Genomic DNA, 23,068 nt, shown 5'->3' on the forward strand with positions numbered 1-23,068 from the left:
CTTTCTGTGTGCTTGAGTGTCCCAATTCGTGTCCAGCTGAGCACCTATCTCGCTGCCATGCGGTGTGAATTATCACCCATGAAAATATTTGCCATGTTTTCTGCAGCACACAGTTATTCAAAATATTAAAAATACATTCCAGGGTCATAATTTCACGGAATAGGGAGACCCATTTGCTTGCTCGCTTTTATGCGATTATTATTGGCGCGGCTTTTCTGTGCGGATGTGACCACTTATCACATAGGGCCTTACTGTGCTTTGATATGCGTTACTTCATGTGCACAGATTTCTGCGCACAAATAATTTGCATAACTTTTTATTTACATCCTGCGGAGGTGCCAGCTTTAACCACATGCGGTGATCAAAACCTGTGCTTATAATGCCTGTTTTGCAGTGGGTCTTTATTACATTGACCCCAGTATGAATGTGATAACTATAAAGCAAATGTTGCTTACCCTGTAACAGGTGTTCTCACAAGACAGCAGGATGTTAGTCCTCACATATGGGTGACATCATAGGATGGAGCCCAATCACGGAACACTTTTGTCAAAGTTTCTAGAACTCCTGGATGTCCAGGACGTATGACTTGAGGCATGGACTGGTGATCCAATTGAGGTTTTTGGAATCCTGGAGCTGACTGGACCAAGTATGTGGTATCTGCTTTCCGGTTGACTGGTGCTACCGAACTAGGGTGTTCCCAATTCTTTTTGAGAAGATCCAAAAGAACTTGATGGATAGGGATGGTATCGAGGGATGTAACCGGAGGCACCATCATCTGATGTCTATCGTCTTGCTCAATCTGTAGTTGGAAGGGAACCAACTCAGACATCTCCTTCACAAAATTGATGAAGGACAAGTCCTCTGGAGGAGAACGCTTCCTGCTTTCGGTAGGGGAGGGTGGTGATGGTAAATCATCGGTGTGTGGGGTCGAATCTTCGGTCTAGGTGTCATAAGGATCAGCATCGGTCCCTCTAGGAACCTGAGAGGGACGGGACGAAGGTATTCCCGAAGGTCCCGGTCTAGGCTCCGGAGGCACCAATGAGGGCATTGATGGACAGATCGGCGGCACCGATGACAGCAATGGTATCGATGACTTCGATGGTTGAGGCATCGGTAGGACTCCCGATGGAGGGAGACGGAACGGTGTTTCTCCTCCCGATGACAGAGCAAGTGGAGAGGGCGCTGGCGCCATCAGTGACCCCGGATCCATCAGTGGAAAAGTGGCTATAAGCGCTTCCATCCTCGAGAGCAGCGGAGCCAGTGCTGCCGGAATGGGATCGGTGGTCAGTTCCACAATCGGCACCGGGTTCGGCAGTGGAGGAACCTGGAATTTTGCATCGCTTTGTCGATGGCCTCCTGAAGGATCCGGTCCAGCTCTTCACGCAGATCTGGAGCAATCAGCCCCGGTTCCGGAAGGGGAGAAGGAGGCAGAGGCGTAGCCGAAGGGACCACCGTTAAAGGCGGAGTCACGGCTCCCATTATCTGTCCGGGTGAGGGTTGCCTCTGTGACCCGGTCTCAGAAAGGGTCGATGCCTCTTCTGGACGGGGTTTCTTGGATGGCAGCTCAGACGATGGCGAGGTCGATGATTTGCCTTCGTCGATGCCGATGATTCTCTCTACAATCCCCTCTGTCCTGAGGGGAACAGAGGCTGGGAAGTCATCGACACTGGACGGTCACTGGCTGGGAAGTCATCGACGCTGGACGGTCACTGGCCGGTGCCCGATACTGGCGCGACGTGGATGGTGCCGGTTCGGACAACGTTGAAGCTATGGATGGCGTCAGGGTTTGAGACTGAAAGAGAAGTTCCATTTTCTCCATTCTGGCCTTGCGACCTTTTGGTGTCATTAAGGCACATTTGGTGCAAGTCAGGACATCATGCTCACACCCTAGGCACATTACACAGACTTTATGGACATGGTATGAGCGCAGTCAGGGTACCGACGGAACCCCGACGCCATGGCCTTTGAAAAAATTGAGCTGTGGTGCGGTCAACGGCCAGTAGGCTGCGAGGGCTGAACTCGACGGGAATCAACCGGAATCGGGTAAAAACTTATCGGAGTACCACGGAAGTAAAAATTCAAAAGTGACCCCTGTGGAGTATTACAGTTTGAAGTAATTCCATGAGGAAAATTCCTTGCAGGAATCTCTAAGAGCTCCTTAATCCGCGTAGCTACTGCTGCGTGGAAAAAAGACTGAAGGGGGACCCCTGCTGGTTGCAGGGTTAGTGCCATCCTGGGCATGCCCAGTAGGTGCCAGTCAAAGTTCTAGAAACTTTGACATAAGTGTTCCGTGATTGGGCTCCATCCTGTGATGTCACTCATATGTGAGGACTTCCATCCTGCTTGTTCTGTGAGAAATGGCTTTACAAATGTAGGACTTAGGTACATTCTTCAGAATTGGGATCTATGTGTATCATAACTTCTCATTTTGTTTAAAAAAAAATATGAACTTTCTCCAGGCACAGATAAATAGGTGCGTACACACACACACACTCTTTATAAAGGAGAGAGACATAAATGACCCAGCACCACAACAAAAGGAATAATTTGGTTTTACTTGGAACTAGTAACAAATAAAGCACTGAAAATATAAAGTTGTGTTTTAATGTCCTAGCCATTTCCTCATGTTTTAAAAAAAATTGCATTTTCTGGAGCTCAATGTAAATTTTCTGTTTATGAATAGCTGTGTTAGCATTTTTAATTCCTCCATTGCCAATTCACACAGACTGGAGCCTGGCTCCTGCACTGTGTTTCTGTGCCCAATGTCTCTTCTTGCTGTTTTCATACTAGGTATAAAAGACAAGTTTATTTGCTGCATAGAAATGAACATATAATAAAATAAACAATATAGTGAAATCAGTAAGAAGGAGAAATTAAAGTAAAAGCAAACATTTTTCTTCGCCTCTTTCCATTAAACTCCACTATCTTTCACACTTTAAATATTTTCCGTCTCTCCCAAAACATTTGCCTGGTAGATCTGTGTCTTCCCTTGATATTCCCTGCTCCATGAAGCTTACATTCTCTGAAGTACAATGCTGCATGTGCCTTGTAGCGCTATACACATGTTTACTTGTAGTAGTTCAAAGCGAGGAAAATTCATCCCACTATAGTTCTGAACTCTGCTGTGCCTAGTGTAGAGAAGTAGGAGTGAGTTCTACCGACAGTACTGACAGTGGGAGTTGCTGCTTCACTGGATTATGCACAGTAATACAACGCTCTATTTGCAGACCACTCTCAACTCTGCTTTTCTGCTGTTAATGCACAAGGAGTACTAAGTGTGTCAGACACAAAGAAAATCCAGATAGGAAAACTTGATCTAAACATAATGGTCTCCCACACTGCATTTTTTTTTTCTGTGAGGATCTCATACTGCAGAATGTTGGACATCTATAGTTGCAGATTTTCTCTACTGAGTATTGCAGTGCAACGCACCTCATTTTAATGGATGGAGACACTGCAGCAAATGTTCCATACTCTCTTGCCAGGGAGAACTGGACCAGGACGTATGACAAATTTCAGCTCTGTCTTTTAGAAAAAGAAGAGTGGCCAAAGCCATGTCTTTTCAGATAACTATGTAAATGCAGATGACTAGGAAACAGAATTGTATTAAATATCAGTTCACTGTATTCTTATATTCTTTTCAGTGAAACAGTACAGATGTACAGCAGATAGTCCAAGCTATGATGATGATCTAAAAACAGAGTAAAAAACAAAACAGTTTTATTATGTTTTTTTTAATAAATTTGGACATTATAGTAAAGTTTGGCTTAATTTTCTATTAAAAAAATGGAATATCAGCACTATCTAGTCAGCAGGCTTTAACTGACAGTCTTAGGCCCTCCTCTCTCTCTCTTTTCCCTGAGTAATCTGATCTCCTCTCATGGCTTTCAGTACCATTTTTATGCCGACTCCTAGACCTACCTTTCTCTACCAGAACTCTCAGAATCTAATCCCAAATGTCAGCCTGATTGTCTGACATTGTGCCTGCACATCCTCCATTGCTTTAAACTTAACACAGTCAAAACCAAATTATTTGTTCTCCCCCTCAAAGCCACATTCTCCTCCCCCCCCCCCTTTTTGGTTTTGTTTTTTTTATCACTGTGAATAACACTATCGTCCCCACCCCCCTAAGCCTGCAACCTTGGGGTTCTGTTTGACTATCCTTCTTTGCCCATATTCCAAATGCTGCTAAAAACTGCTTTTCCTTTCTCTGTATCAACACCAAAATCTCCCTTCCTGGGCATACAACCAAAATCCTTATGCTCTTTCATGACCTCGCACTTAAATTACTGCCCCCTTGCTCCTCGCAGGTCTACCACTGTAATATCTCTCTGTTAGTCTATTCAAAATTCAGCTGCATGATTATTTCCATCCAACAATATTAACCCCTTTCTCAAATAACAATATTAGCTTCTTTTGCATAAAAGTTCAGTCTTCTGTTTCTTGTCTGCATTCACTCTGCAGCTCTTTTTGCCTCTCCTCTTCTACACCCTCTTTACAAACATAGTTTATCAAGCAAATTGCTTTAATCTGTACCCTACACCTCTATCAGAAAATCTATACGCCATGCTTTCTACCTTGCTGCATTGAATGCCTGGAATAGCATCCTGAACAGGTTTGTCATGCTTCCTTTTAGCTTCCTAATTCCCTATGTCTTTAACGCTATTTTTAAAACTTGAACCTTAGTTCGGGCCTCCTTGACTTTTACCCATTTTCTAAGTAAATGAAACCCACAGAACCTCTTATTTGTCTGCCTGTGTCTTCACTAGTTCTTATGTGCCACAGTGCAGGGGCTTTCTCTTACATATGTCTGCCCAGTGTTGTGTAAGTCTTGTAGTGCTAGTGACTAGTAATAGCAGTAGAAGTAGTTTGAAGCCTGCTGAATCTGGTTGATTAAAAAATAAATTTTATTTTTTCTGTTTCCATGTTCTAATACCAATAGTGCCTTTGGAAGTGGGAATGATCAGATAATTGCCCTTACAACTTAATTAGCTGCCTTGTACTTCATCTTGTAGCATCTATCAAGGCAAGCAATTATCTAAGGATAATGCCTGCTGCCAGGCATTATCTCCTAATTACTTCCCTATCCTACTTCCTGCTTTTCTACAGCTTTATCCCACTTCACCTAATAAAGCTTATTTTAATAAATTAAAATGTCTCCCAAGGTCAAGCAGGATGCGAGTCTCCTCATGGATAGGTAATGTCAGACAGAGCCCAACTCAGAAGCTTGACTTCACAGCTTTCAGAAGCTGTTCTGAGCATGTGTAGGATTCTCCTGCATCACGGCTGTCACATAGGAATCCTCTGTTTTTCTTTCCCATGTAGCTGGTTGGTCACATAACGCTGAGATGAGCCTTTTCCTTGGTGACTGCTTCCTTGCAGCCATTTTTTCACATGGGGCTGCCCAAATTCAACATGTTTTCTATCCCTGTAATGATTTAGTGGTATTGGTATTTGTCTCGGCACAGAACTATGAAGCAGGGGCGTTTTTTTTCCTTTTTGGAATAAATGGGTCTAGAATTGAAGATGGCTTCTCAGCAGGACTATATTTCCCAGACTTCCTGGCTCATTGAGTTCTAATGGAACCTGAGCAATGACTCAGCAGAACTACACTAATCGGCTGTTCCTCAGCATTCGGGCAGGTCAGTCCCAACAAGTAGGTTATGCACCTCTGCCAGCAAATGGAGACAGAGCAAAAGCTGATGTCACAGCTATATAGTCTTGCCCTGATATTAGCCCGCCAGTATTCTCTGTCTCCAGCAGATGGTGGACATGCATTGCCCTTTGGGGGATTGCCTGTGAGTAAAAAGAAAAGAAGAAATAAGTTGGAAAGGAGATATTGGAAAGACAAGATGACTATGTAGCACCACTTGCCTCCTGAGGTGATACAGTGCAGTCCCTCCCTCAATAGAGTGTCTTCAGTCTGGTAGCCTTGATTTGCATGGACCTAAATTTGAATTAGCAGTTGCAGGCTGAGAGAGGCTTGGTGGTGAAGGCTTTAGATAGCCGGGACTCGTTCCTGCTCTCAGCTAGGGAGGGCTGAACTCAGGTAAAAGTTTCTTAATAATTAAAAAAAACCAAAACAGCAAAGGAAAAAAGCAGGAGAAGGGTCTGTTTCCTCAGCATTTGGTTTTCCTGCTCACGTCTCTGGGGAGTTGTGTGAAGTGAGGAGATAGTGCAGGCACAGTGGGATGAGCAGCTGTTTGGGTAGGCCCCGCTCCCAGGCTTCTCCCATCTTGGCATTTGGTTGGCCACGGGATAGTTTCACACATTTTTTGCTGCAGGCCGTTGGCGCGTGCCTACGCATCCATGTGTGTGTGTATTCTCATCTGTGTGTCCAGCTTAGGTGTCGGTACTGAGCATCCAGTTTGGTCATCCAGTTAGATGAGTGGCCTAGGCTCGTGTGCTTGGACACGTTTTTGTGCATTCATTTTGGGCATGACTTATACGCGTGGGTAATCTAGGCAAGAGCCTTTATCGGTCTGCCCGCTTACAGCATGGTGCCTGCACTGAAGAAACCTAAGCGCTTATTTGTGCTGCATGCCACATCAGGGCCATTCAGCTGGAGCTTTCTTTAAACCTGTGTCAGTGCTGCCTGGATGATAGAGGAGATTTACCACCTCCTGATTTTGCCAGCAATGGTCCATCCCCTTCGTCTGAGGGGAGTGGGACTGAGGGAGACATGGCAGGGGTGTCCTTTCCCTTGATTGATCCACGGGTTCTCAGGGGCATTAGCTCTCAGGATGTCAGGTTTGGGTCTATGGGACCTGAATGGACCCGTCCTCCTTTTCCTGGGTAAAATTCTTCCAGGGATTGCAGACATTTCTATAGGGCTGGTCTTCTGAATCAGCAGTTCCTACTAAGGTAGTTCCATGCACTCCTCCACCTGTCTCCATGGTCAAGTGCTGTAGCGCAGTGCAGTCTAACAGAGCTTAAATGCAGGTGGATCATGAAGATATCGATGATGATGGGGTCTGCTCTCCTGGTGAGGAAGGGGACATTCCCCCAGATTTGGAGCCATATAGAATTCTTCTCTGTTTCTTTCAGAGAGGTGAGTTCCTGGGTTTGATCTCTCAGATCTTGAAGACCCTCAGAATGGCTGGGCCTTGATTCCTTGAAGCTGCAGAAGAAGGAACCTATTGTCACTCTGCACAAGACTTATTGTTTCATTCCCTTCCAGGATGCAATCTAGGAGTTGATTGATCTGGAATGGAGTACGCCAGAGGCATCTCTTAAAGAGGGACATGTCTTGGTGGGTTTATATCCCTTGGATCTGAAGGCCAAAGAGCAGTTGCATTTCCCTAAGGTGGATGCCTTTGTGTGTTCTGTCAGAGGGAGGTTTGGCACTCAAGGATACCCAGGATTGAAGCTATCCTAAAGCAAGCCTTTGAGTCAGTGACAATGAACTTGCAAATTGCTTCTTGTTGCACCTTGGTAGCTTGGGCTACCTTGTCAAGAATCTGGTAGCATTGGGTCAAATCTTGGACCTATGATAGAACCAGGGGCCACCTTCTTGGCTGATGCGGCTGTGACTTGGTATACACAGCTGCTAGAAGAGCTGCTTCAGTTGTTGCAGCCAGACTGCAGCTGTGGCTGCACAACTGATCCACGGATACTATTTCAAAGTCCAATCTTTCTAAGCTGCCCCTCAAAAGCTTGCTTTTATTTGGCAGTCAATTGGAAAAACTTTCATGTAAATGGAGACAGACCCAGGTCCTTTGATTGCCAGAAGACAAGAAACCCATTTGCTGGTCTTTTCGGATGTCTGGCCACTCTCAAGACTACCACTGTTTTCAGCCTTGTAGGGGAAGTTCTTCCCAGTTATCATATCAGTCTTTTCACCCCCGAGGACCTAAAAAAGATGCAGACCTTGGAGGTGGCGCCCCCTCGGTCTTCTCAATTAAGGTTTGCTGACTTACCTGCTGGTGCAGGTGATGGGTGGTCACCTATCCCGTTTTTATCACAAGTGGGTCCAGATTACTTCAGATCAGTGGGTTCTCAAAGTGATTTGGGACGGGTATGCTCTAGACTTTCTTTGCATTCCTCTGGATGTCTTCATGATCTCTTCGTGCAACTCCCCTCAGAAGAGGATAGAAGTGGAAGCGACATGAAAGCAGTGATCCCTGTTCCCAAATCGCAGCAAAATATAGGCCTTTATTCCATTTATTTTGTCATGCCCAAGAAGGAAGGGTCATTTCAGCCCATACTGGATCTTAAGGGCATCAACCGACATCTATGAGTCACGTATTTCAGGATGGAAATGGTGTGCTCTGTCATAATGGCTGTTCAAGCAGGGGAGTTCCTCATGTCTCTGGATCTGATGGAGGTATATCTGCATATTCCCATCCAGCAGCAACATCAACGGTTCCTCCAACTTGCTATCCTAGATTGTAATTACCAGTTTCAGGCCTTGCCTTTCGGACTAGCCACAATGCCCGGGACCTTTTCCAAGGTCATGGTGTGGTAGTGGTGGCCCTTCGTAAGGAGGGTATTCCATTTCCCCCCATCTGGATGACTGGTTAATTTGAGCCAAGACAGTAGAAGAGAGTCTTCATGCTTCCCACAGGGTGGTTTCTTTGCTACAAGAACTAGGCTGGGTGGTGAATCTGGCCAAGAGCAATTTGCAGCCGTCTCAGACACTGGAGTATCTCAAGGTTTGATTCAATACAAGGCAGGGCAGAACATTTCTACCGGAGTCTTGGATCCACACGAGGTTGTGAATTTGATCCCTGTGGATTTCCACCAAAGAGAAGAAGACCACTGGCTTCTCTAAGTAGCCCAGGTATGGCCACATCATGTTGGTCATGAACACTCTTGACAGGTGTGTGTTGTGCCTAGGATATGGCCATGTCATCTCGGGATGCTCCACATATAGCTAGAAACTGTGAAGCCAAGCATGCAACCAGGACTCTGTCTTATGACATCACTCACCTGTGAGGGCTTACATCCTTCTGTCTTCAGAGAACACCTACTACAGGTAATTAACTTACGCTTTACTTAATTTCCTGTATCTGATTAGACTTGCTATGAAAAATACAAATAATCATTTTCTGTTCTCAATATTTGAAAATTTTTGCATGTGTTTCTGCATTTTCTACCATTTAATCTTCTGTTAACCCATCCCCACAACCATGATCATAACTTTGGAACTTAGCACGAGCTTTCTTTATTATTCCTAGAGCAATATTACCCTCTCCTAGCCTTCTGGTCTTTACATTCATCCAAATAGCTTTAAAACCTTTCTTTTCCATCTGAAACGTATGTCTTCTATGTATTTGGGCATGCATTCTTTTTTTCTCTTTGCCAACTGTGATAGTGGAAGATGAATTGCCTAGGATAGGTGGGGGATTTTGTCAGCTCCTGAGCCTAGGCAGTTTATGGAGTGGAGAGTGCCTAGAAGTAATTTTTGTTTCCTTCACCTCTTTTGGGCTTTCAGCTCAATCAGAAGCAGGGCTGGGATCTGGTGCCGCAAGCCAACTTCAGCCAGAGAATTTTACTACACTTTATCTCCCTTTTCACTTTAGTCCAGTCATTGTAGTGACAGTCCTCTGCCAGGGGCAATGTTCCTTGCACTATGACTCTTTCCAGAATCCTGCAATCATAGGTACTAAATCCAACCACTAGGTATCACTATGGCAAATGGCTATGATGAAAGCTGACTTCTGATTTCTGTGCTGGAGCACAAATACCTACTGCTGGACCAATAGGTCTGATAGAGCCCTTTTTTTTTTTTTTTTTAACTCTGCCACAACAGATACCAGCTAAAACCCTTTAGCCTCCCCACACAATTATATATGCTTATCAAAATCACAGAGTTACTTTGATGCTGAGAAGCTATAAAACACTGATTGTGATGACCCAACATCAGAACAAGATTTATATTTGTACTGTGTGATGCAGTACGATCTGGCCCGGGCAGAAACAGCCGAGACACAGCCAAGCAGAAGCTAGTGGTACCAAACTTAGCCACCGGAGGGCGCTGAGGAAGGTAGCAAAGACTACACTTCCCAGGTTCCCTGAACCAACACCTGACCCCTGGCTGGAGCCTGAGCAGGAACAGGTGGAGGAAATTGGGACTGATCCCTATGACTCAGCAGAGTCCATGGATGTTGAGGAAGAGGGCGTGCCACCGTGGTGGAGCTGGCCACAAAAGCCCGGCTCCTCAGAGTCTCAGGAGGAGGAGATGGAGGTAAGCTGGGGAGAGGAAAGCTCCAGCTGTTCCTCTATGGAGGTGGAATAACCAGGAGGTTGGGGGATGGTAAATCCTGTATTGCTGTATGGAGGTATGAGAGGCTGGAAGGGAATTGTGGTTTTAAATGCTGTTTACCCTGGGCTTGTAAGGACAACCACGCATTAGTATAAGGCTGCAGCCAGCGAGCTACAGCACCACATTAAACTCCTTATTGATTAAGATCCTTTTTCTGTGTACTGTTTGGGAGTTCCAGGACTGGGCCTGGCACTCTGACTAGAGGCTGTGAGGAGTCCATAGCAGCGCTGTGCATGAGCTGTGCAAGTGGACGGGACATGGCATAGGAGCAAAGCCGGAGGCCTGAAGCCCAGCAAAGCCTCACAGCATGCTGAGCGGATGGGCCTGATTGTGACAACTGACATGCCTGTAGAATTTCAGTTGTTGCTCATCATTGCCACCATAGACAGCCACTGCATTATTTATATATTTCAATTTATTACCTTTTTGAATAAGAAGCTCACCCAAGGAGCTTAGAATGAAAATATACAGCCATAGACTAGTACGTGTAGCAGCATAATAATTCTACACCTGAAGAAAGTGAACAATAAGGATATGAATAAAACATCACCTCACCAAGACCACAGCTTGCCAGGCTGATTATAGCAGTCAGTTTCTCTAATGCATGGGGAGCAGGTTTCCATTGATTTCTAAAGTGGTGACAGCTATAGTTTTGGCATTAAAGACTTGGTGGAAGAGCCAGGTTTTACACATTTCCTGAAGTGAAAGTAGTCATGCATTTGGTGGAGCTCTTCTGGGAGAGAGGTCAACAGGGCAGGTGCTGTTCCCTGTGACAATTTATAGATAGGTATCCATTCTTTTGATTTCTCTTGCCAATGGAGAAATTTTGTTCTTACCTGATAATTTCCTTTCCTTGAGTCCAACCAGACCAGTTCAGATGCATTGGTTATGCTCACCAACCAGTAGATGAAGATGGAGACTAACCAATTTGCTGAGGTCAGCAAATTGGTTAGTCTCAGCCTGCCACTATCTTGTAACAACTCATGATCTCTCCATCTCCCCCCAACCAGGGAGCTTCCAGGAGAGTATAGAAAAAAGTCAAAACCCTATAAGCAGAGAAACTCTGAAACTTACCATTGAACAGTTAACTTTACCATATTTACTTCTTCCTGAAAAAAATCAATAGCAAATAAACCTGTTTTGGCAGAACAGGGAAGGTTATGGACTGGTCTGGCTGGACAAGGAAATTAAATTATCAGGTAAGAAAAATTTCTCCTTCCTCTTCATCTAGCCATAACTAGTACAGATGCATAGGATCCACCAAAGCTACTTCTCAAGTGGGCGAGAAGCTGCTAAATCTGCTCTGAGCCAAAGGGAAGCCTCTTCTCTGGCCTAAACATCAAATGTAAGGAAGACCAGGTGGCTGCCCTACAAATCTCTAAGAGTGAAACCAACCTGAGTTCTGCCCACAATGCTGCTTGCATTCATGTGGAATGTGCTTCTCAATCTACATAGAAACATAGAAATGACGGCAGAAAAAGACCCAACGGCCCATCCAGTCTGCCCAGCAAGCTCCACACTTATTTTCCCCTACTTATCTGTTTCACCGACCACCAAGTTCAGGGCCCTTGTTGGTAACTGTTTGATTCAAGTTTCCTGCAACCCCCTGCCGTTGATGCAGAGAGAAATGTTGAAGTTGCAGCGAAGGTGAAAAATAAGGCTTAATGGTTAAGGGTAGTAACCTGCCGCATCAAGCAACTTACCCCAATGCTTGTTTACCCAGACTGCACAGATCAATGCCTTGTTGGATGTTGTCTGAATGTAAATCCTCTTTTCCACATTTCCCCTTGCCATTGAAGCAGAGAGCAATGCTGTATATGCATTCAAAGTGAAGTATCAGGCTTAATTGGTTTAGGGTAGTAACCACCGCAATAAGCAAGCTACCCCCACGCTCAGTCCTTGTTGATTGTTGTCTGAATGCAAACCCTCTTTTCCACATTTCCCCTTTCCATTAAAGCAGAGAGCAATTTATTTATTTATTTATTTATTTATTTAGCATTTTTTTTTATATACCGAAGTTCTAGTAACAATGTTACTAATCACTTCGGTTTACATATAACATTGGAATGACTTAACAAGTGAGTCTTATATAGAACAGGAAAATGAACTTGGAGAAAAAAACAACCCAATTGAAATTAATAAGTTAATAAATAACATTAAAACAACAATAAATAACAGCAATCCTATAGAAAGGCGATTAGAATGAATCAATCGTGAATAAAGTATTTGAAAAATTGATCAAGAAAATTGATCAGAGGGATTAGAAATTGATAAAATTGATCAGAGGGATTAGAAAATTAATTCTAGAATTATTGAACAAAGTGGTATGATATGAAATTGTCCAGGAGGGGGGAGTTATGGTGACAACTCAGTCAAAGGCTTGAGAGGAAAGCCAAGTTTTAAGTCTTTTTTTTAAATGTGAGGGGGCATTGTTCAAGCCTGAGATCTGATGGTAGAGAGTTCCAGTGGATCGGACCCGCAGTGGAGAGGGCTCTTTTGTTTGACGAGATTTTGAGTGGAGGGGTTTTTAGAGTGCCTTTTTGCGATGATCTCAACGGACGAGAGGAAGAATGTAGCTGGAATGGGATCCTGAGGTCTAGATATGAGGCTTTGTAAATAGATTTATGAATGGATGAGAGGGTTTTGTAGATGATCCTATATTTTATAGCAATGTTGGAGTTGCATTAACCGTGTGAAGGCTTATTGAGTAAGAGTAGTAATCACCAGGTAGTAGCCAACATTCCAGCAAGCCACCCCCATGGTTCTTCTCTTCAGTCCCATCCTCTAGCCTTTATGGTATCTTTAAGAAGAAGAGATTCATTTAATCTCCACGGTCTCGAGTCCTTGTTAACCATTAGGGAACCAATATCAAACCTAATTGGTGTGTGATCAGACCACGTTATTACATACAGGTCTGTTGTTTTAACCTTAGGAAGGAGAGTTTTATACTAGAAAAAAATCTATTCGAGAGTAGGATGCGTGGGGTATAGAAAAGAAGGTGTAAGAGTGGGAAATGAGCGCGAAGTGGCACCAAACATCTACCAGGCCCCAATCTTCCATAACAGTTAACAGAGTCCTTCAAGAGTTGGGCGAAGGTGAGGTTTGCTTGCTGGAATTGTCTAAATCAGGTTTGAGCATTATGTTAAAATCCCCCCCCTAAAATAATAAACCCCTCACCATGTGAGTTAAGTAAGGTGCCAAGTTGGAGAAAGAAATTGGACTGATCCTGATTAGGTGCGTACACTGAGATAGGTGTAAAAATATCCCCATACATTCGTATCTTCCACAGCACATATCTCCCACCCGGGTCTGCGACCTGTAATAACAAATCATACATTAATGAACTAGATAAGAGAATGCCCGCACCTGCATATTTTGCATGTTTCCCACTGGCTGTTAGGAATTTATGGGGGAATTCCCTAAGATGTAATAAATGCTAATGGTGTCTTCGGAGATGCGTTTCCTTAATAAACACGATTGTAGTTGCCTGTGCTGTGAGCTCCTTATTTAAAAGGTGTCTTTTCCTGGGCATGTTAAGATCCTTAACATTCAGGGATACTATATGGATCGCCATAGACTAAAGTGAGTGGGAAAAGGAGTATACTGCTAGAAAGTAACAATATAACAGAGTTTATGCCATGTAAAATAAGAGCCATACACTCTAAGTGTCTAAAAGTTCCTTGTGCACATTCCCTCCCTGTTTCGTTCACTACTTCCACCTGTGAACCCTCCATTAATGGGGTGTCCCCCATGGAAAGAGCCGCTCAGGACCCCAATCCCCTACCCCCCCCCAGTATAATGATATTCAACTGAGCTAAACCATAATGAAATGCAGTGAGTAAGGTAATCAAAACTGCAAACCCTTCCAGGGAAATCAGCAGTCTTATTAGAGTCACATCATTTGCAGTGGGCATCCACCGATTGTAAACTGACTAGCAGCTCCGATGTGGAGTTGCTCTTTCAGGAGAGTACATCCAAATGGTCATTGTCTACAGTCAACCTTGATCTGAAAGCTGAGCATTGGAGAGATCCTCATGGCTGCGAAGGAGACGTCTTCCTTGTCACTCTCGCCCCCATCTTGGGATGAGGTCCATCTCAGATAAGAACCTCATCCCAACTGAAGGTATAGCAAATGGAATTTCTAATCCAGCTTGTTTAAAAGCGTTGGCTGCTTCCCCTATATTCTTGACTCTGTATGCAATTCCCTTAATTTGGAAGAACAAGGCGAAAGGGAACATCCAGCGGTACTTGATGTTAGCAGCAGGGAGAGCTCGAGTCACTTCCCTAAGGTCATAGTGTTTCCGCAGTGTACTTGGTGCAAGGTCACTAAAAATAGACATTTCTTCGCCTTTCCAAGACCATCGCTGTTTTTCTCTTGCTGTATATAAAATAGCTTCTTTTTGTTGGAAGCTGTGCAAGTTGATTACGATGTCCCTGGGCTTGTTATCCTTGCGGGGCCCCAAGGCCCTGTGAACCCTTTCGATTTTAATGATGGGGTCCATCGATGTAGCTTCTCCATCCAGGCTGCCCTTGCTGAGCAAGAGATATTTGCATAACTCTGCTGCTACGTCGGTGCAGTCTTGAAAATCAGGCATTTCGGGGATCCTGCGGATTCTAAAATTAGATCTCCTGGATCTATTTTCTAGATCCTCAAGTTTATCAGCTAAGGTCTCTATCTCCGTTGTTAGGGTCTTTTGCTGGCCTGATAACACCAACAGTGTCGCTGCATGGTTCTTTACTCTCGAGTCCATATCGTCGATTGATGGCTGAGAGAAGCCAGATCATCCTTGATCTCTATAATTGAAGCTAACAGTTCAGTTTTGTGTCTCCTAATGTCCGCACGTAATTCGCTAAATTATTCCCTCAATTCTGTTCGAGAAGGCAGGTCAGCTAGCTCCAGTAATGCATCCAAAGTCACAGGCGAAGTAGGAGTCAAGACTTCCATAGCGTGTTCAATCAAGGCCTCAGGCACTGTATTTTCCTGCTCGTCGTCTCCGGCGGCTATATCTGGCGGGAGTTTGATGAAAGCATATTGTTTGAGATCCATCGTTCTCTTCCTAGTAGCCATCAGGAGTCGCCAACTTTCTAAATTCTGGGTTTGGTGCAAAAATATAGCCCTGAATCGCAGCTTAATAATGTGAAAGCATGGGGGGAAGATCAGAGCTCAAAGATCATGCAGCCATCTTCCAGCAAGGCAGAACAGCGCCCCACCATGCCCAGTTCTTGTAGTAAGTGAATCACGATAGTCATAGCTGCCTCACTCTCCTGAAACAACTTTGACTGAATTAACCAATCATCCAGATAAGGATAAACCAAAACTCCTTCTTGATGCAAGTATGCCACCACTACTACCATAATCCTAGCGAAAGTCTTTGGAATAGTGGCTAAGCTGAAGGGCAGTGTTTGAAATTGAAAATAACCGTCCAATACCACAAAGTAAAGAAACTTCTGATGCTCTTTCCTTATGGGAATATAGAGACATGACTCCATCGTGTTCAAGGACATTAGGAATTACCCCTGCCTCACTGCTAGAATCACCAACCAAAATGTTTCCATCTTGAAATGAGGTACCTTTAGGATCTTATTGACTTACTTTAGATCCAGAATAGGATGAATGGATCCCTTCTTTTTGGGAACCATAAAATAAATTAAATACCGACCCTGACCCATTGAACATGTGGGACCAACACTACTGCCCCTATGCTGAGGAGACAATCGAGTGTTACTCAAACCACCTCTTCCTTTCATGCAGAATGATAAGAAACCATTTGAGACAGCTTTACCTTAATTTTCCCATCTGTAATAGGACATGAAAACTCTAAGGCATAGCTTTTCAAATGATTTCTAAGACCCCTGATCTGGTGTGATCTGGATCCTCTTTCATAAGAAATATGTTAACCGGCCACCTATCTCACTTCCAGAGAGTGAATCCCCAAACTTTCATTGGGAGTTCTGAAAGGTGCCTGCTCTCCCTGAATCTCCATCCTTTTCTTCTCTCTTAAAGGAAGAAAAGGACTGGAACTTACTAAAGCATATGGCTCTCTAACTTCCTGTATACCAGCAGCTGTGATTCAAACCAACAATAATCTGGTAAATTAGAGAGAGGTAAATCGTTAGGTTTTTTGATTCTTTGTCTTTCCTACTGTACTTGATTTTTTAAAGATAATTCTAGTAGGGAGTTTAGTTTACAGATGTATTAGATGTCAGATTAGTAAAGGTTTTGATCATGAAATTGTATTTCTCTCTTTCTATTTTATTTTCATTTTATTTTATTAGAAATATTCTGGTCTTAGGCTGGTTTATTCACCGTTTTCTATGATTGATTTACTATTATCTATAGTATTATTTTATAGTATATAATAATATTTATTTTTGTTTTATTTCTTTTAATTTTATCATTGTAAACCATTTTGATCAATTATATATTGTTAAAGACGGTATAGAAATACCTTAAATAAATAAATAAAATGGAAATGATTCTTGGACAGAGACTGCCACAAAGACCAGGAAGCCTGGGCACTTTGGACTCACCCCAAGCATTAGACATCTTCTCAAGATCTCTGTTGAACAATAGCTTCCCCTTAATGATGAGCTTAGTTAGATTATTTTTAGAAATCAAATCTGCTGAAGAGTTTTGAAGCCACAGCAAACACCTTGCTGCCACAATAGAGGCCATGCTCATTGCTGAAGTGTATAACAAATAAAAAGAGGCATCTGCCAAAAAGGCTGCTCCCAGTTCTATCCAAGCTGCTTCTAGAAGGACTGACCCACAGCCCTCCACTGTAATTTCTTGAATTCACTGTGACAAGTGCAGCCCTGTCCTTGCCACTATACATATAGGGGGTCATTTTCAAAGGAGTTATGCATGTAAATGTGACATACTATCGTAGCAATTTTCAAAAGCTATTTACTCGAGTAAAGTGCACTTACTTGAGTAAATCCTATGGACAATTCAATGGCATATATTGTAGCAATTTTGAAAAGCCCACTTACTTGAGTAAAGTGTATTTACTCGAGCAAAAACCAGTTTTGCGCGAGTAAATGCTTTTTAAAATCTACCCCATATTTTAGTTACATATATTTTTCTTTTATTAGTTTTCTTTTTATTTTTTGTGAGTAAATTTGAAATAGTACCTTAAGTGGCTTCAATCTTGCACTGTATACTATGGAAATTATAACCTCGTGCAGTCTGGTTCATCTTCACTTTCCTCCTTATTCTGAGAAAATAATGTTTTATTAATTAGAAATTTGACTCGGTTGCATTAGTTTTATATCTTACTTCCTTATGGAACACAGTGCTTTCATCTAGAGTAACTCATGGGGGTTAAATAGTAGTACAATCACAAGAGTCCTTAAGATGACTAGACAGAGAAAGCACATGAACAAATCCTGAAAAAGAACCTGTGAGGTTTCAAAAGCTCCATGCACTATAATATCTTATTTATTTATTATTATATGTGGCTACTTCCACAAACAAAGGAGAAATTACTACTTACCTGATAATTTCCTTTTCTTTAATGATGACAGGTTAATCCACACCAGTGGGTTATGCACCTCTACCTGCAGATGGAGACTGAGCAAAGCTGTAGTCACGTTATATATATACCCCTGAACTGACATCAACCTGCCAGAATTCTCTGTAAATGCCAACTGTGGACAACTAAACTATATATGAACATAACTGAGTACTTGAATTGTTATCTGTTAATAGTTAACAGGAAAACACTGAGCTTAGGCAAGGAGTGTAATATCACTAACCTAGGGACTGGATCTGACACTTACCAGTAATCCCTGGAAATACAAACACTCAGGAGGACAGTATCCTCACCATCTGGCAGCCAAGGGCGGGAAGGTGAATTAACCTGTCATTATTAAAGAAAAGGAAATTATCAGGTGAGTAGTAATTTCTCCTTTCTTAGCATTCAGACAGGTTAATCCACACCAGTGGGATGTAGTAAAGCTACTCCCTAACAGGGCAGGAGGCTGCCCATGGTCCGATCAACACCGCATGCACGAAGACTGCATCCTGCCAGGCCTGCACATCCAGGCAGTAATGCCTGGAAAAGATGTGTAAGGAGGATCATATCGCAGCTCGACAAATCTCAACAGGAGACAGCAATCTAATCTCCGTCCATCACACTGCCTGAGCCCTAGTGGAATGAGCCTTAACCTGACTAGGCAACGGCTGCTTAGGATCCACATAGACGGCCGTGACTACCTCCTTAATCCAGCAGGCTATCATAACCTGCGATACTGACTCACCCTATATACTCCCACCATGGAGCATAAACAGCTGGTACGCCTTCCTGTGAGGTTTAGAAACCTCCAAATACCTCAAGATATGACTCTTGACATCCAAGGTCCATAACAGGTGATATTCATCTGCATCTCTCTCCCTGTCCAGAGTTGGCAGGGAAATTGATTGATTCGAGTGAAAATCCGAGACACCTTTGGCAAAAAAGACGGGACAGTACGCAGCTGTATCGCCCCTGGAATCACCCGCAGAAAGGGTTCCCGGCAAGACAAGGTCTGCAGTTCAGGGACTCTACGCGCAGAATAAATTCCCACAAGAAACACCATCTTCAAAGTAAGTAACCCCAAGGAGAGGCTACACAGTGATCAAAAGGTGGGACCCGCCAAAAAATCCAAAATCAAATTAAGACTCCACAAAGGTACCAGTAACTTCAAGGGAAGACAAAGATGCTTCACCCAAGAATTGGGCACATCCGGATGGGCCGACAAGGGTTCACCATCCACCTGACCTCAAAAACAGGCACGAGCCAATACCTGTACCTTCAATGAATTAAGGGCCAACCCCTTAATCAATCCATCCCGCAAAAAAATCCAAAATAGAGGCAGGATTTTATCTGAACAAAGATGAACTCCTCAATCATCACACCAAGCCTCAAACACTCACCAAACCCGAACATAGGCTAAGGAAGATAACTTTCTTGCTTGAAGTAAAGTGGCAATCACAGTAGTGGAATATCCACGCTTCAGCAACCAAGCCCTCTCAAGAGCCATATTGTAAGATGAAATTGAGTTGGATCTTCGTAGCAGATCCCTATGGACCGGTAATCGTATAGGAGAGTCCACCAGGAACCTTCACAGATCTGCATACCATGGCCTCCTGGGCCAATCCGGTATCACTAGAAGTACCATCCCCGTGTGAGTCTTGATTCTCTGAATCATTTTGCCCAACATGGACCATGGAGGAAAGGCATATAAAAGTTTGCCTTCCAGCCACTCCTGCACAAGGGCATCGATGCCAAAAGCCTTTAGATCTCTCCTGTTACTGAAGAAGCAAGGAGCCTTCGCTTTGTGAGATGTCATCAGCAAGTGTAGAAATGGGAGGCCCCGACAGTCCACTATGATCTGGAATGCCTCGTTTGATCATTCCCATTCTCCTGGATCCAGATTCTGTCTGCTGAGAAAGTATGCTCTAACATTCTTTTCCTGTAATGTGTGAATCTCCTGAAGATGTACTTCTGCCCATTCCATGAGTTGGGCTATTTCCTGCAACAATTGCTGGCTCTTGGTTCCTCCCTGGCAATTGATGTAAGCCACTGACATTGCATTGTCTGACATTATCTGGACCGCTCAACCCTGCAAGTGGTCAACAAATCACAAGCATGCCAAGAAAACAGCATGGGCTTCCAGTAGACTGATGCTCCAGAGAGACTCTTTTGTACTCCAACTCCAGCACCCCTGCACTGTCAACTCCTGACAGTGAACCCCCCCCAACTCTGGAGGCTCGCATCCATCATGGGTACTAGCCAGTCTGGTGATCCTTAGATGATCCGCTTGCAACCACCACTGCAGTTGGATGCTGATTTCCACTGGTAAGTGAAGCCATATTTAGTAGTCCTGAGACTGTGGACTCCAAAGAGCAAGCAGTGTGCACTAAAGAGGATACATCTGCACCATTGCCCATGAAACCACCTCTAGGGTAACTTCCATCAACCTGAGCACCTGAAGATAAGACCATACCGTCAGGCGTATTGTTTCTATTAAAAGTCACTCCTGCACATCAGCTTCTGAATGTGGATCTCCAGCAAGAACACCAAGGTACTCCAGTGTCTAGGATGGCTTTAGATTGCTCTTGGCTAAATTCACCATCCAACCTAGTTCCTGTAGCAAGAATATCACCTTGCATGAGACCTGAAGGCTCTCTTTCATACACTTGGCCCAAATCGGCCAATCATCTAAGTACGGGTGGACCATAATGCCATTCTTTCTCAACACTGCCATTACCACCACCATGACCTTAGAAAATGTTCTGAGCATAGTGGCCAAACCGAAGGGCAGCACTCAAAACTGATAATGGCGCCCCAAAACAGCAAAACACAGAAACCGCTGATGCTCTAGCCGGATCGGAAGATAGAGGTACGCCTCTTACAAACTTAGAGATGTAAGAAACTCCTCCAACTGTACTGCCATTATCACTGAGCATAAGGTTTCCATGCGGAAATGAGTCACCCGCAAATGACAGTTGACTCCCTTGAGATCTAGGATGGGACGAAAAGAACCCCCCTCCTTGGGCACAACAAAATAAATGGAATATCGGCCCATATTTTCTTGTGACATGGGCACAGAGACTACAGCCTGCAAGCTGAGGAGTCTTGACAACATACACTCCACTACCTGCCTCTTCTGCAGAGAGCTACAGAGAGATACCAAGAAAATGTCCCGAGAAATACTGAGAAACTCCAGAGCATAGCCATCTCTTATCACTTCCAGAACCCCCTGGTCTGACATGATCTTGACCCACCTTCGATGATAAAAAAAAAAAAAAGAGAGGTGATCCCCTATCTCCTGTTCATGGGGGTGGGTCGGCACACCTTCATTGAGAGGTTTGGGGGCACTGCCACTTGAGCCTGCGCCCCTTCTGGGCTGCCTGGGATGAAAGGTCTGAGACTTATCCAAAGGTCGAGCCCTCTGAGAAGCCGCTCCTCTATAGGGTCGAAAGCATTTGAAACCCCTAGAACCACCTCTCATGCCAAAAGAAAGTAGCGCCTGCTTCTTATCCTCTGGTAACCAAGGACCTGGGACTTGCCCCACTTAGCCATTTTCTCCAGCTCATTCCCAAATAAGAGTGATCCTTTAAAAGGCAATTTCATAAGTATAGACTTTGAAATGGTATTGGCTGACCAATTCCTGAGCCGTAGCTGACACCTGGCCACTATAACCGAAGCCACCCCTCTGGAAGAAGTGTGGACCAGGTCACAGCCCACATCTGCCAAAAAGCTGGCTGCCAGTTCCATCACTGCCCTGGAATTCACACCAGATTCATCAACTTCCTGAGAGAGAAGTAAAGAAGAGCAAATCACCAGGGAGAAACAAGAGGCTATCTGTAAATTCATTGCCATAGCCTCAATTCTCCTATCTTGTGCATCCTTTATTGCCGCTCCCCCTACTACAGGGATAGTCGTCTGCTTGGTGAAGGTACACACAAGCACATCTACTTTTGGAAAGCGCAGCTGCTCTCTCGCAGCTGGATCCAGGGGGTCCAGCCATTCCAAGGCTCGTCCCCCTTTAAAATTACCCCATTCAAGATCAATCAATTTTTGAGTAGCCTCCAAAATGGGGAAGAAATATGATGCTTTATGAAAATAAATTAAAATGGGATTTTTCTTTGGCTCAGAACCTGGCACCCCCAGCATCTTCCTTGTCTGGGAAATCAGAGCCGGCAATTAATCTCTGTGAAAGAAACGTAACATTGTTCTATACGGCTCCAGTCCCTGGAGGAATTTCCCCATCCTCCAGGGAGTAAGGATCGGCTTCATCATCTATACCATCCGGGTCCCTATCAGAATGACCCGCAGCAGGTCTAGAAATACTCTGACGCATACCTGCAGCTCCAGGTGATCCTGAGCTGTTAGGATTGGCTGGGGCCGAGGACTGCACTTGAAGAAAAGACTGCAACCCTTGAAAAAATTCCACTCAAGAAAAAGCAGAGGGATCCATACTAAAATCACAGGGCATTGGTCCTGCACTCACTGAACTACCTTCTCCTGCTGATAAAACAGTTAGGGGAGCCCCCAAACCAGATGAAACCTCTGGCAGTTCCCCCTCCTTTTCCATTCCCGCATCATGCTGGAAAGGACTGGGCTTAGCAAAATCAGTTGGAGACAATTCTCCCTGAGTCTCCAAGCAGCGCTGACACATTAGAGGGGAAGCCAGGCTGTGATGGCCGAATATGGAAAGCAGCAAAAAAGATAAGGCGCTTAGGTTTCTTTGCTACCAGCGCCATGGATACACACCCGCTATCAGTACGCTCCAAAAAGTGTCCGATAACTGTGCACCCAGCTGCGCTCACAATAAGCACTTACCATGGAAGCCCAAAATGTAGGTGCCCAATATATGATTCAGGTAGGCGCCCATCTGAGCGCTCACCCAAATGCCCCTAAATGCACACTTGCACCTAAGCGCATGCCCAGGTGCGCAAGCGTGAACTGATGTCAGACATTGATTTGTGGCAGCATTATGTGCAGAAAAGCAAGCGAACACCGTCGCGGCCTACCATGTGGTGACTAAATGAAGCTTGAGAGCAGGGCCTAGCCAAAAAGGCCGTTCAACCTGCCAAGCTGCCACAACTCATCAAGTTCCCCCAGATGCGGGAACGGACTTGGATCGGTTCGCCGAGTTCAGAGACCAGCAGGGAGATGGAATCCCTAAAAATAATATTACTCTTTACTTGAGCTCATCCCGTCCTGTATCTGCTAGCCTCTCAGCTGTTTGTCTCTGCACAGCTTTCACTCCAGAAAACCAGCTACCAGACCAAGGCACTCATCTGAGGGA

General features: G+C 44.3%; 1 long non-coding RNA gene across 1 annotated transcript; it reads right to left on the reverse strand.

The window, feature by feature from the left end:
- Positions 1 to 2,536: 2,536 nt before the first annotated feature.
- On the reverse strand, positions 2,537 to 13,566 carry LOC115074982. Its single transcript, XR_003852396.1, has 2 exons — positions 13,445 to 13,566; positions 2,537 to 3,691 (listed from the first exon to the last, which is right to left on the reverse strand). It is a non-coding gene; the product is annotated as an uncharacterized LOC115074982 (long non-coding RNA).
- Positions 13,567 to 23,068: the final 9,502 nt, after the last annotated feature.

This window comes from Rhinatrema bivittatum, chromosome 13, assembly GCF_901001135.1.
Source record: "Rhinatrema bivittatum chromosome 13, aRhiBiv1.1, whole genome shotgun sequence".
NCBI lineage: Eukaryota > Metazoa > Chordata > Amphibia > Gymnophiona > Rhinatrematidae > Rhinatrema > Rhinatrema bivittatum.